This window comes from Myotis myotis, unplaced genomic scaffold (assembly GCF_014108235.1).
Source record: "Myotis myotis isolate mMyoMyo1 unplaced genomic scaffold, mMyoMyo1.p scaffold_m19_p_16, whole genome shotgun sequence".
NCBI classification, from domain to species: domain Eukaryota; kingdom Metazoa; phylum Chordata; class Mammalia; order Chiroptera; family Vespertilionidae; genus Myotis; species Myotis myotis.
In genome coordinates, this window is record NW_023416320.1 from 5424740 (window position 1) to 5440714 (window position 15975).

At 44.8% G+C, this 15975-nt stretch overlaps 1 pseudogene; it reads right to left on the reverse strand.

Annotated features, from left to right (window-relative positions):
- Positions 1-15975, reverse strand: part of LOC118670595 — a 318393-nt pseudogene that overhangs the window by 50529 nt on the left and 251889 nt on the right.

Genomic DNA, 15975 nt, shown 5'->3' on the forward strand with positions numbered 1-15975 from the left:
GATCAGACAATCCAACCCAAAGAACCTCATTACTGCAAAACAAATAGACATCAGTTCCTTGGGTATTTCTTAACCACCCTTAATTGACAGGGTAGAGTTATTTTTAGCAACCTGAAAGGCTCCATCAGGTTCAGAATATAATGCCGTTGCCCAGCACGATGCCAAGAATACAAACGGTGCCTCACCACTCCTGGCTGACTGTTGGATAGACTGACATTGTGTCTCCCACATGGCATCATCCACTTCTTAAAGATAACAACTACAGCTATCTTTGTAAAAGGTGCTCATTTCAAGGGCAGCCTGGAGACTAACATGTTGACCAAAGCAATTAGAGGTGGCATGTACTGCATCCTTACTTTGTTGCAGACACTGTGCCAAAACTACCCTCCACCACTGCCCCATTTTTCAGGTGAGAAAATGGAGGGTTAGAGATAGTGAGTATTTTCCCAGTGTGTCACAGCTATTAAGTGACAGACATCAGATTCAACACAGATTAGACGACCACTCTGTCAGTCTATCTTCTTCCTAGGGAGACCCCAGAATTGAGCATAAAATTCCCCATTTTGGCCCAACAATGGGAGTCAACAAAACTGATATCATGAAGGGTTCAGGATTATAATTTGTTCAGAGAAATATTTTTCAGTGTTTCATTTAAACCAGATTAATAATGTGATACCTAGAAAGGGTGTCTAGACTTTTTGAGCTATGACTTAAGTGGAAAAGTTTTATAATTATCTCATTAAATGCTTGTTAACGAATACTTCCAAGGTTTTGCTGCATTTAAACCATTTCTCTTTAACGTTTTCTGAAGATCCCTATTATTTTGTTGGCATGCTAATAGTGGGGCGTGAACAGTCATAGGAACTGCCCAGGGAGAGGATTAAAGGAAGCACACTGTCTTGATTTCCAGTATTGCTGAGAATGGGCATGGTCAGGCCTATGTGTATAGATAGATAGATAGATAGATAGATAGATAGATAGATAGATAGATAAGATTATCAGTTGTGCAAGAAAATGCTGAAAATATAGGATACTAGAGAAGGAGAAAAAAGGGGGGTCAAGTTTAGGTGGGGAGGTTGGTTTATTAAATTATGAAAATATAAAACATTGAAGTCTGCTCTGACTCTTAGGGAGCTATGTTTTTTGCAGGGATGGATACCTGGGCAGAAACTCGAGGAGATACAAGTATATATTAAGAGGAAGGTGTGAAAGATCAAAATACTGAGCTAACATGAATGCATTCACTGAAATCTCTTCACGCTCTCCTGAGAGGGGAAGCCCCTTCCTAGCTTTGGCACACGCCCCTCTTTCTGCATGTGTCACCTGGGTGATTTCTGGTTCCTTCTAGGCATCTCTAGATGGGCATGTTCATTTTCTGCTGACAGCAGAAACATGGGGGAGTGCTGATAAGATCAACCCTCAGGGTGTTTTTCTCCAGACCTCACCATGGCCCTTACTCCACAGTTGATTCTAAAACAGCTCCAACCCCCTTGAAAGTCCTTGTTGACAGCCTTTGCCCCACACTCTTTCCTAAGAACCATGTTAACATGAACACACTCCTAGAATTTCAACTTCCAAAAAAGATGTCAGAGACAGGCCTCTTTCTACCCTCACCGTGCCTTTTGTCCTCTTTGGAAAGGCATCGGCCTATAGTGGTCAACATGAGGAGACAGTCATCTGTGGAATGGTACCATGAAGTCATTCCAGTCTCCTTTCTGCCCTTCTCTGAACCCCTCCCCTAACCTTTACCCGTTCCTGGGACCATCATCCTACTATTGTTTTAATTCTTCCCCTCATTCCAGGTTATCTTTTCAGGGGAAGATTGTGACTGGGGAGAATTTCTCATGAGTCAGAGGGAGTCTCTGAAATTTTTAGGACTCATCTAGGAGGCAATGCGGGGTGACATTCTGTAGAAAGAGGCCTGGGTTTGAGTTCATTGTTTGTCACTATTTGCATAACCTCGGCCATGTCACCTAACCTCAGTGAGCTTTAGTGGATAAACAATACCTGTTCTACAAACACAGCATATTCTTGGAAGGGCGCTGGCATGTCACCTCTTCCCACCTTCTCTTATCAAATCCTCTCTCTGGAGAGATTCTGTTTCTACTCTACTCCCTGGGGTGTGGTCCACAACCTAAAACAACAGTACCTCTCGGAAAAACATCTTCCCAAGACGAAGCTCACCCGGTGCCCACAGTGTTCTGTGTAAGTCCCTTCTTCCCTCGGAGCACAGCAGTATAGCAGACTCAAATATTTCAGTACAGGTTACACGGGAAGGCTGCTACAGCCCAGATAGCTATGCCTACCTCCAGAGTTTCCGCCTCAGTAGGTCTAGGGTGACAAGCTTCTGGTTGATGCCAATGTGGCTGGTCAGAGGACCACTTTGAGAACCATGGGCATTGTCCTAGTCTGTTAAGTATTTGCAGAGTCGGGATTAAGCACGCTAGCTGCCTCAAGTCAATTCCCAGCTCTAATTCTTTCCAGCTGTGCAATCTGGAACACGTCAATCTCTCCAAGCCTCAGTCTCTCCATCTGTAAAATGGATATAGCAATGATGCGTCCTTCACAAGGTTATTGCAAGGAAGAGTGAGCTCCTGCGTGTAGAAACTTCAGGAAGTGCTCTATGTTCATAAGTTGTTATGATTCCGGGGGTTCTAAAGCCCCTGGGTCATCTTCTCACTAAGCTGTGCTTCTCAAACCCCAGAAAAAAACAACAACAACATCTATTGTCACTATTGAATGAGTCTGTATCCCAGAGCTGCCCAGAGATGAAGGCAAGCTTCAGAGCACACGAGTAATTAGATAATGACAATGAGCCAAATATACCCAATCCCTGAGGTGGGGGCTGGGAGAAGTGGAGGCTCCCTAGAATCTTCCTGTAGGGAAAGAGCTCAGGATGTGGCATCAAAAGCTCAGAATTTGGATCCAGACTCTGCCACTGTTTGGCCAGGGAACCTGAGACTCAGTTTCCTCATCTGTTCATGGGGACAATAATGTTCACCTCAAACTAAAGGAGCTGCTAGATTGTTTTGTAAGCTGTGGTCCTCCTAGCTGTGAGAAACCCAGCAGCTACCCAAATATTTGTGTCCCTTTCTGTTCCCGTCAATTAAGGTGCCAACGCTGATAAGCTGAGCCCAACCAGTGCTCCCTGCCCCCTGGCTGTGCTGCCATCTGGATTCGGTTACTTAACAAATCCTCATTTCTGAGAAAGGCCAGGTCACTCCACTCGAAACCATACTCCCCGGCCTCAACCTCACCGTGTTTCCAGGGAATGCCATGGGTCTATGTACCCAACTGTAGGTCAGTCCAAAAAAGAAGTGATTAGCAAAGGCGGGGCAGAGTCATGGTCAGCTAGAGCCACAAAACCCACAGGAGATAGAGGTACATGATAACGTGTCTATTTCCCTTCCTCTCCTCTTTCCTCCAAGAAGTCAATTCCGCCAGTTACTGGACATACCCTGAAAGAAAATCCCACAGGAAAGCAGCACAGATTGTGTTTATCGTTTTGTTCCATTTCTCCTGTTTGCTCAGTAATCCTGGTAAATAGCTTTGTGCAAACAGAAACCTTTTGAAGTCTATTGAGTTCTCTCCCAGGACACTGACACCTCAATCTTCAGGTTTGTGTGTGGGTGGAGAAAGCACTTTGGCATGAAACTTCCTGATCAATGGATGTGTAGCAAAAATGAAAGAACAGCCACTGGTCATTTATTTACAACAGACGCTGACAGTAGCGGTTCCTGGGTGTTGGGGATATAAGAGAACACAAAGCATAGCCTCTGTCCCCATGGATCAATACCTAATCAGGGAACATTCTAGATAACACACAGAATTAACTGCAGAGAATTTGGCCAATGAGTACTGGCTCCTTTTTAAGACATATTGGTCAAAGTGTGAGTACAGGAAGGGCAAGTCTTTATGAAGATATCCACCTACTTGTGTGTTCGGGGTTTTTTTTTTATTGTGTCAGAAGAAATTATAACTGTAAATCATTTCCAGAAACAAGTAATGGAAGTAGTTCATCTAATTCTTCTAAATTGGCTACACTGAACAGCTATTTGTGTATTTATTCATCCGCACATTTAGTTAACAATATTCTTTGGGACTTTCTATGTACCAGACACTAGAGATACAGACATGAATCTGACTAGCGCTCTCTCTTCAAGACTTCTCAGTCTAGTGGAGACACATAATTACTGTTGGATGATGAGTTAGGGGAAAGCGAGAATAACAAGATACCAGGGAAACAAAGAGTATACAGCCCGTGTTATGTGTGTCGGACAATGTGGCTAATGCCTACTGGGGCCGTTGCAAGTGCTTTACATATATTCACGTAAGCTTCACAACAACCCCGCCAGGCTAATATTCTAAGCTCTATCGTACAGGTGGAAAAACTGAGCCACAAACATATTCAGTTACACAGTTAGTAAGTGCCAGATTTGGGAGCCCAAGTGATTTGTAATGTATGTTGCCTCTCCAACTAAACTCTCTGATGAGCAGTAAGAGATTTGGTGACAGCTCAACTCTGCTATCAGCTAGATCATCTTGCCCTACAAAAGCACCCCAACACAAAACCTCTTATGCAATGGGACTTATTCCAGGTGTGAGAGACTCCAGCAAGAGTTTTTCCAAGACTGAGTGCCAAGAAGGGTTACTGACTTCCTTGAGTGGTGGCCAGAGAAGCATCGTCATGTAAAACAAAGATAGTAAGATGGAGGGACAAACTATCAGGTTCCTGCCCCAGCCTGGCTCCCTCTGGCCATGTGACCTCTGATAATTTGTTGGATTGCAGGTTCTCCTTTCAGTTCAGTGGGGATATCAATACCAACTTCAGGTTATATTTTGAAGGGCTTGGATATGAGTGGCTTTTAAGCTGCCATATGGATGCTATATATATATTTTTATATGTTTTTATTTATTTCAGAGAGCGGAATGGAGAGGGAGAGAGAGATAGAAACATCAATGAGAGGTAATCATTCATCAATTGCCTCCTGCATGCCCCCTACTACTAGGGATGGAGCTCACAACCTGGGCATGCACCCTGATTTGGAATCGAACCGTGACCTCCTGGTTCATGGGTCGATACTTAACTATTGAGCCACACTGACCTGGCCAGATGCTATGTTTTTTATTATCATTATTTATTCTGTCATCATCATTGTTGTCATCATCATTGTTGTCATCATCATTGTTGTCATCATCATTGTTGTCATCAAAGGCTTGGCCCACAAATATATCAAGATGTATTTGTTGAGTGTGAATTAGTCTTAGAGGTCAAAGTCCTAAGCTCAAGGTCATATATTCAGTCCCAACCGAAAACCCTAGAGAGAAAGAGATCCTGGCAGGGTTTGGGTCCGGAAGGGGACATTGGCAGAGTTTGCTGACGTAGTATGACCTAGATACTCTGAATGGGCACTTTACAAAGACCGACAGAACTCTGCCAGCTTAGAGTGCCCAAGCTGCCCCACTGACCATCCCTGAATCACCACACACAATGCCATTCAATGATTCTGCGTGGAGCACGTGTCACCACCATTAGCTAAGGTGACAATAAATTCTTTATCAGTATCATTGCAGTTTTATAGCCTTTTCCCTACAGTGTGGTATTTTCAGGTCTTCTTATCTCCCCATCCCAAGTCACATAATCTGGGCTCTTTTCATTCTTCGGGCTATGCTGTCCAACAACTGGCTTTTCTTGCCTATGTCCATGCACAACACGGGCTGGCATGCTCTGCAGCCTTAGCTCCAATTAACTCTCTGTTTTGTTTGATTTCTAGCCAAAAGCCAGCAACTCCCTGGGTTTGACTCCCAGTTGCTCAAATAAATAAGCCAAATGTTAATTTGTTGCTCATTGATTACGATTAAGTGCAGAGACGTTGTCACCGGAAATATTAATGTATTTTCAGGAGCCCGTGGTGGCACCATAGTGGTATTAGGTTTTGTTTTGCTTTGGTTTACGGGGGGGGAAGAGGGGGAGGGGATGCCCCTTTTTCAATGTCCATTATCTCATTTGATTCTCTGAAGAGCTTGGCAAAGTAGAAAGAACAGGAATTATGATCTGTATGTCATGGGGTGGAGGAAACTGAGCACAGAAAAGTTAAATCGCTTGCCCATGGCCACTCGGCTCAGAAAAAGCTAACGCAGCTAGAACTCGGGCAACCTGACTCCCGGTTCAGCGAACTTGGGAGTGGCTCCACTTCCCATATGTCATCATGTGGGATAGTAATAATTTATATAATATGTTTTCATAGACAATTTCTGGGTTATCCAGAAGGCTTTCCATGTGATCAAATATGTCAGTAACATGCTATATACTGTATCACTCTATTAGAGATTCACTGTGCTGATTAGCCGATGAAAGCCTCTGAGAAGTCCTGCTGTACAAGGTGTACACATTTTTTTTGTTGTTGCTTGTTTGTTTGTTAATCCTCACCCGAGGATATTTTTCCATTGATTTTTAGGGAGAGTAGAAGAGAGAGAGAAAGACAGAGAGAAACATCGGTGTGAAAGAAACACATCAATTGGTTGCCTCCTGCACAAGACCCCACTAGGGAGGAGCCTGCAACCAAAGTACGTGCCCTTGACTAGAATCAAACCCAGGACCCTTTGGTCCACAGGCTGATGCTGTAGCCACTGTGCCAAACTGGCTAGGGCTAGTTTCATCCAGAATTTTTCATCCAGAATTGTCCGAACACATTCGATCATGAGGAGGCAAGGGCAAAAGCAGAGAGACCATGTGCCAACAACAGGGGCGCTTGGGTGCAAAGGAAAACTGCAAGAGTGAGAAGAAAGTGGATCTGGACATATTTCAGGGGCAGAGCCCACCACATTGCTGGTGGACAGGATGCAATCAGGGAAACTATCAAAAAGAGAAGGCAAGGAGGAGTGGGAGACGTTAGGTCTGAGCAACGATATGAAGAGAATGGCCACTTCCTGCAGGAAGCTCTCCTGGACTAACAACCCCACCCTTCCACTGTAGTCTCTCACTGCACCAGAACCCTTGTCTTCAGAGGCTGCACAGTTTTAGTTTGATCACTGTTGATAAAAATTTTGAAAATACCTGAGCTTATAATGTTTTACTTACTGAAGTCTGCCCTCTACATTCTCAGGTGCCGCATCCATCGATTCAACCAGCCGCAGATCAAAAATGGTCTAAAAAATAAAAGGTTACATTGTTGTTAGGCTTAACTATATGTGGACTATGAAGGCTCACAATGGTTGCATCTGTAATGAACATGTACAGACTTTTTTATTGTCATTATTCACTAAACAAAACAGTGGAACCAGTATTTGCACAGCTCTCACATTGTTTTAGGTATTGTAAGTAATCTAGAGATGATTTAAAGACTATAGGAGGATGTGCATGGGCTATATGCAAATGTTATACCATTTAAAAATATATGTATATATTTTTTTATCGATTTCAGAGAGGAAGGGAGAGGGAGAGAGAGATTGAAACATCAATGATGAGAAAGAATCATTGATCAGCTGCCTCCTATACGCCATACACTGGAAATTGAGCCCGCAACCTGGGCATGTGCCCTGACCGGAATCGAACTGTGACCTTCTGGTTAATAGTTTGATGCTCTACCATTGAGCCACACTTGTTGGGCTGTTATGCCATTTTTTATAAGGGACTTGAGTATCTATAGATGTGGGTATCTCTGGCCGATGCTGGAACTGACTCCCGTGGATACCAAGAGATGACTGTACCATGTCCCCAGCTTCTAGCACATTGTAGGCACTCAATCAATATTTGCTGAATAAATGAATGAACAGAGACTTGAAAGCAGTAAATGCTTAACAAACTGTTGATCTCCTGTTACTAATCAATCTAGCATGCAGGTATGATTAATATTACCAATCAATTTAGTAGACGGTGGTGACTTAGAGGATAGTGGAGGAGTCACTACTGACTGTTAGGAGAGGATGGTCAGAAAAATCTAGTCTGAACGGGAGCCCTTGGGCAAGTCCTTTCCCTTCTCTGATTCCAGCTCTTCCAAATCCCGCTTCACAAGGGGTAGGATAATATGATTTTCATTAACCCTGAATCCTTGCCGCCCAGGGGTCTATGTGGAAGCCGTGGCCTGTGGCTTTGGAAACGTGATGTGCAACACTGCCCCACAAACCATGTCTGATTAAATGCTCCACCAGCCAGCGCAGCTTAAGTCGTCCAGGCACCAGAAGAGAGGGGTGCATCGGGGCTGGAGCCACCAGGAAGGCTTCCTAAAAGATTTCCTTCCTCTTTCCAAGACCTTGAATTTCAGAAGAAGTTGGTGACATTCAGTGGGGAGAAAAAGCATCTTTTTTGGTTTTCATCACTCCCAGTCTGATTGTCAGGACTACAGTAGGGGCTTGCCCCTTACCTGCTCCCAAAGGACCACGGAGCCAAAGCCCCTGGCTCTTCTCGACCTCACTGCTCTTTGAGCCTTGCTTGGCACATTGCCTTTCTTTTCTCGTCTAGTTAGGAATAGACAAAGATACACTTCCCATCTGGACCTTCCTTAAACCATTCACCCGAAAGGCTGGTCTCAGGTTCCAGGATCGGGGCAGCGTGCTTGGCCAGAGGCCCCGCCACGGTGCATGGAACAGGCCCACGTGACTTCCCTGGCTCTCGCTATGCGTGCTCTCCCTGAGAAAGCTACTGGGAAAGTCATTTTTGGTTTCAGTTCGTCCCTTTTTCTTTTCCACTTGGTCGCCCAGGGTGACATCTACCCTGAGAGTTTCTCCCCCGGGGACCATCCGCGTTAGCACAGCTTGCTTGTCTGGGTGCAGATGTTCTCAGCCCCCAGTGCTCCCTTTCCCCAGAAGAGGTCACTCCTTGATTAAGAAAACTGGTAGTTTTACCCCAACCTCCGGCCCCCCGCTGCCATTCAATAAAAATTTCTTCTCCTAGTGAATAACCAAAGCCCAAATGGCCATTTAATCTTTACTAATGTTTTCACCATTGATTTTATCATCATTGTTATTCTGAAAAAATACTCATTGCCCTGTGTGGTGATTATCACATCAGTCTTTGCAGAGATCTCAGCATGACAATCATTTTACTTCCTCCTCAAACTGACACTCTTGCTACTACTGAAGGACAAAGACATGACCTAGCTTACATCAAGATTATCAACTGCATGCCCGGCTGGTGTAACTCAGTGGCTGAGTGTCTACCTAAGAACCAGGAGGTCAAGGTTCAATTCTAAATCATGGCACATGCCCAGGTTGTGGGCTCAATCCCCAGTAGGGGGTGTGCAGGAGGTAGCCAATTGATGCTTCTCTCTCATCATTGATGTTTCTATCCCCCTCTCTCTCTCCCTCTCCCCTCCTCTCTGAAATCAATTAAACATATTAAAAAAAACACAAACTATCAACAGCAAAGGTTAGCAGAAACCTTTGGTGTTGAGGCCTATTCCTGATGACAAGTATTGAAAGAAAAGGCATCAATCAGGGTTTAATTGGCTGGGCCACCTTTCTAAGGCAGGAGTGAAAGGCTGGAACATAGTAGTCATTCAAGGTGAGAAGCACCATCCTGTAAAGACGGACAGGTAATCAGGGAGGTGATTTGAAAGCCAGTGGCTGGGCTAGCGGGTAGCTTAACATTCTTTTCATCTCCAAGATTCCCAGAAAGTAAACAATGGCAACCAAGCTACAAAGACAATGGCAGCAGAAAAGCCTACCTAATCATCATGAGATGGAATCAAAGATCAGGCCATGCACCGTTGATTCTTTGTCATTGAATGAAGTGCCTGAGGTACTTAATATGTCATTCTGAGTTTTTGCTTTCAAGTAACGTGAAGAAAAAGAATAGGAGGAAAGAGGGCAGGTACGTGATTAACAGAGGCTCACAGCAACCAGAGGTTTAGAAAACCAGAACCATTACAGTCTAGGTGATTAAAGAGGGGGAAGTTCATCAATGATCTTGGAGAAAAAGGGAGAATGGAGTTGAATACCACTATCAAAGCTGCCTTAGTTGTAAATGAATTGCAAGTGACCACTTAGCCTTGGAGCATACACTCAGGCTTCAAAATCCCAGAAACAAAAGTCATATAACCAAGACCTTAAATCTGAGAATTACCCTTCACTCATCAAATTCCAGCAGGTGCTAGGGAGACCTTACCCAAGCCAGTACGCACCAGAATGACAGAAAGCTACATTCTCATCAAACAAGATCTTACCATTGGGAACAAGTCTCATAGCTTCAATGATTTGGTTTCTTGGCAAGAGCCAAAAAATGCTGAGTTCCCCTCCCTGGCAGTGGCAGAAACCTGGGAGAAGTCATAGGCGGGGTGGGCCATGTACTCAGCACTCTTCTGCATGACACAGGACTTACCAAAGGGGTGACAGAGATTTCATAAAAGCTTTATAAGCCACAGTCGCCTTCATAAAGACCAGCTATTGCCATCAGCTCTATAATAAAGGCTCAACAGAAAGGAATCCGGCCCAACAGAAAGGTTGGGCCGGATTCCTTTCTGTGTTTCCCAGGTCTTAGAAATCCCCAATACGTTATCCTTCCTCATTACTCTTTACTCAGATCCATAGAGTTCCACGATCATGCAGAGAATGATCCGTAGTTAGCCTCCAACAAAACTAGGGACTTCTTAGAAAGTATTGCCTGAAAATTGTGCTGGAGTTTTAAGCCACAATAGCTGGTTATGCCTCATGAAAAGCTCATAGATCGACACCTCTTCACCTGTTGCCCACCCCTCCACCCTGGCCCCATCTGTCTTTTCTCCACTCCCCTGCCAACACCACCATTTAGCCTCGTTCCCTAAGAAAAATGGCTTCTTTCTGAAACCAGAATCCAGTGTCATTGGGAGGTATGAAGACTGATAGATAGAACAGCCCAACAGTATGGAGCAGAACACTGGGACACATGGAACAAGTCAAGGGCATGTGGGACACTGCTCCCCTTAACCCTGAAGCCCCAGGGAAGTTGGTCCCTTTGAGCAGATTCTCCTCTCTGCCCTGTATCCTTTTTTATGTGTGTCAAGAAGTTTAAAAAATGGGAAGTATGGTCATAGATTTTTGGAGAGACTTGGTAAAGCCTTTTGGAAGGACAACTAGGCAGTACTTAGCAAAAGCCTTAAAAAAGGCATGTCCTTTAAATTAGAAAGACCAGTACTAGTGATTTATTTCATGCTCACAATTTGGTGTATCTATGTTCATCACAGAGTTGTTTTTAATGAGGAAATATTAGAAACAGCCTATAGGTCTACAAATGGGGATTTGGTTAAGGACACTCTGATATATTCACATTATGTAATACTTAGCAGCCATTCAAAATGGTTTAAAAATAGTTCATTGATCTGACAGGAAGTTTATGATATATTATTAAGTGGAAAAAAAGATTTCAAAATAATAGTTGGGATAGAATTGCATTTTTTGTTTAAATATATAACAAATTATAACAGTTATATACTCATAAATTTACCTATTACGAATATGATAAAAATTTGTAGAGTAATGGGATTGGAAGAGCTTGGTGTAAAATTCCTGCAGTGGTGATGTTGCTGCCCGAAGTTTTGGCATCTTTGACATGAGGTAATTCTAAGGCCCTGAGCACAGAAAGAAGGTCTTTTCTGAAGTGAGAGATCCTTCCTGCTGTCAGTCCTCAGGAAAAAGGTGTGTCTCAGAAATTAAGCATTAAAAAGAGAGATTCCCTTGCTGGGTCTTTTGTCCTCAAAAGTATATGAGACTCATAGCCCTTGAGAGTGAAATAGTCAAGGTATTCTCAAAGCTTAATTCTGAGTCATTTTATTTGTGCAATCCCTTAGGAAGTTGCAAAATCTTTTGTCCTTCTGATCTGTTCTGGGGAGCCAATAATAATGACAGTAATAACTGCCGTCTAGGGGGTCGGGCTCTGCGGATCATTTCCTCCAGGCCTCCCCAGCTGCGTGTGAAATGGAAGGGCACAGCCCTGTGTTGCAGGAAGGAATAGCTCACATTTCTGAGCATGACACTGAGCCGGACCCTCTCCTCGGGCCTCTGCACAGATTCTCATCTGCTCCTCACCACAACCTATCACATAATGACATCACCTCCACTGGACCACTGAAGACACTGACGAGGGGCAACAGAGAGACCAGTGACTTCCCCAAGGCCACTCAGCCTGTTCGTGGTGGACACAGAATTCAGTTTCAGGTCGTTTAGTCCTAGAAGCTCTGACTACTAAGCTCTACTGCCAAACCCCAGAAACATGAGAAGGTCGTTAATCCACATTCAGATTTATGCAAAATCAGGAAGCAGAGTAACACCAGCATGAAGGTGGCAGAGAGAGGGAAGGGGAAGCCAGCCTCCCCGAATGGGAAGATGGATGCCGGTACTGCTGGCTCGGCCCCCACTACCCTGCTGCCCCCAGGACTCTCCATCCAACTCGAACTTGGACAACCTGCTTTCCATTTATTAACAGAGGCCGTTCTTTAATAAGCCTGGATCTGCCTGTGAGATGTGCCCATTTGGTCCATCTCATACCCCTTGCTAATCCAGGAACAGTGAGGTACTGAGTTATAAGGCTAAGGTGCTTCCAGCCTAATAGTAAACTTACCAAGAAACTGTAAATTGCCTGGCTGGTGGTTCTCAGTGGTTGACCATCCACCTATGAACCAGGAGGTCATGACTAGATTCCGGTCAGGCACATGCCGGGGCTGAGGGCTCCATTCCCAGTGTGGGGCCTACAGGAGGCAGCCGATCAATAATTCTCTTTCATCATTGATCTTTCTCTCTCTCTCTCTCTCCCCCTCTCCCTCTCCCTTCCCTTCTGAAATCAATTTAAAACTATCTATGTATTTTAAAAGAAACTGTAAATTATGGGCCATGGCAAACACATGATCAGGGAGGAGGGTGCTCTCGGCTCTGTGGGGGAGAGGAAGGCCATGCCAAGCACAGCCTGTGGACACCTGCATTTCTGTCACCGGCTGGCAGGCTTCATTCCCAACATGGTTTTCAGTGCCCTCCAGGGGACTTCATGCCACTGATCTACGAGAAGGAAGTGTGTCGCCTTGCCGTTGGAACAAGCTAAGACATCTGAGCCAAGGATCTCTACGACCACAGACAGACATTCCCTGAAGCCATCCTCAGCCCATCTCTCTGTCCATCAGAGCAGTGACAACAGCCGAAGTGGCTGTCGGGAATCAAATGAGCCTGGACCATGGTCTGAGGCTGACTTGAGACCCAGCACAATATAAGAGTTCTACCTCTCGCTTTACACTTCGCCTCTTCCGAAAGCTTCTCCAGCCAGATATCAAACATACACCCACATGCCCCACTCACGCACACTCAAGCACATACCCTCACACACGTGCACAGACTCTCCCAAAGCAAATATTATTTTAAAATGCTTGAAGGCAGTGACCTGAGGGTCTATTGAACTTGAACTACCGCAGCAGCAATTTTCCTTTCAAGCCAACATCAGATCCGACACTGATGGCCCAGATGCTGCGTCACGCTGAGTAAGGATTTCATGTGGCCTACGTCAAATTGAGCCCAGCACGCGACTAATCCACAATCAGGCTCCTGTCACTCTTATATCCCTCTTAGAATCGTGTCAGGAACTAATGTCCTATCATTCAGCTTCAGTGGGCAATCATTGGGACTTCCTCCGATAAAGAAGGGAAGCAGGGAGCCCGCAGCTGACCTCCCCAGGGCTGTGAGGGGTCTCAGGCCCAGGAACTACCTTCCCCAGGATAAATATGTCTGAAGTTGCCCAACTTCCCCGCCTGATCTAATTAGTAAACACCTTCAAAGGGATCAGGCTGACTTTTGAGACAAAGTCTGCCACACGCAGCAGAGGCGAGCAAATAAATATTGAAAGGGCACATCTGTGTAGGTGGAGCGGGGAGGGGAAAACAGATTAGAATCAGAGAGGAGTTAATGTTGGGAGTTCTGTTGTGCAACTGTCCTTGCCCTTGCCCCTCACCCCTTCTCCAGGGCTTCTGGGGACCTGGCCCCCTAGACACCCCACCACCCTGTCTCCAGAAAGAACTACCCAAGACCTGGACTCACCCTGACCAGAGCCCTGGTCACTGGATGCCATGCTGGTTTTGGATGTTAGAAGTGAACAAGATCTAGCTAATGGAGCAGAACAGTGCCGTCGAGTGTCCATGCAGGTGGCTGCTAATGGTGTTGCTGTTTTAATCCATCCAATGCTGGCACTTCAGGCATGACCAGCAGTTCTCCACTGCACCTCTGCAGAGACCAGCCCTTCTACAGCTTGTCCTGACTCTTCATGCTTTTTCAGTGGCTGGCACAGCAGCTAATGAGACCTCCCGGTCATACTAAAGCTTCAGAGGAATCCAAGTCCATGGTGCAATGCAGTACTGATGAACTATCTCAGTTCCACCTCCACGGTTAACACTCCAGGAGGACCTACAGCAGAAGCATTGTCGTCACTGGATTGAAACCACCAAAGCCATACTTGGAGCTGAAGTTCAGTTCTCTGGAGTAGACCAGATGGGTAGACCAATATAAGCTTCTTTAATACATTTGACTGCACATGATGAATATGTCTAAATATTACTTTTCCCATTTCACAGAGGAAGCTGAGATCTAAGTACATCAGATGGGCCACATATACTCCAGTCTGTTCTGTTTTGTGTTTGTTGTTTACTGATTTGGTTATGGTTTTTCTGCTATACCATGTATATGATTATTCACTCAGCAAAAACTGTAAAATACTTGAAGGCAAGAATCTTGTCTGTCTTCTTTCTACTGTATTCACAATGCACAGCTGAGAACTGGATCCATATTCACTCATTTGTTCATTCATTCATCCATTCACTCAATTTATAGTTATCATACATTAGGGATACAACAATGAATAAGACCAAAAAGTTACCTGTTACCATGAAGTTTACATTTTAGCTGAGAGAGACAATCAATCAACAAAGAAGTATACTAATGAAGGAAGTAAGAAAGGGAGGAAAGAAGGAAGGAAGGAAGAGGAGAGGGAGGAAATAAGTAAATTATCAAAACCTCATGAATGTCCCACAGAGAACTGGGATTGAAGATGTAATGAAGAGAGGCAAGGTGGCACCATGGACTCAGCATTCAGGACAGGATTCTTGAAGGAGGTGACCTTTACACTGAGATCGGAATGACAAGGAGGACTCCACAGAAGATCAAAGGGAAGAGACTGCAGCCAAGGAGACTAGGCAAGCCCTGCAGTGAGAATGAGCTTTAAGGGTTCAAAGAGCTGAGAAAAGGCCAGTGTGGCTTGAGCAGGACAGTGAGTGAGGGGGAATTACACAAGATGATGTCATTGGAGTAGGTAGGAGCCAGGTGACACAGGGTTTTGTAAGCCAGGGTTAGACTCATTCATCAAATATTTGTTGATTGAATAAATGCACAGGCCTTGAAACACTGTGAGGATGTAAGTACCAATTGCCATTCAGGAGTTGACAGTTGCGTCAGAAAGATGAAAGAAATCTACATCTACTCACTCAAGAAATGTTTACTGAAGCTCCAGTGTGTACCAGGCACTGCGGGAGATAAGAGGGACGCCAGGGTGAGTAAGCCACACTCCGTGCCTTCAACCAGCTCACAATTTTAAGGAGAGATGAGCACAGTACAGAGCAGTGAGGAAATACTATGTGAGCAACTGGAAAACATCTGTCTCAGTCTGAAAAAAGTCAAGGAAAAAGTTAAGACAGCATGCAAATTAAAACAAAAAGTCAAGGAAAAAGCTGAGACAGCCAAGATGAAAGAGTTCAGAGATCGGTTGGACCCTGCAGGCTGGAAAAGGTCAGGGAAAATTTGCACAGAGAATATTGGACTTGAGCAGGATCTTCAGGAATGAATGGAACTTGGAGATAAGAAGGAGGGGTTCCTCGCTAAATAACGAACTCACACAGGTTTAAATCAAAGGCCAAAATCCAAGTGGGGTATTCAAATCTCCTGACAGCCTCTACTCTTCCCAACCAGCACCTTCTCTGCACACATACCTACCCCTCCATGCTCATCCTCCCTTTGGGCTAAAACACAACTGAAATT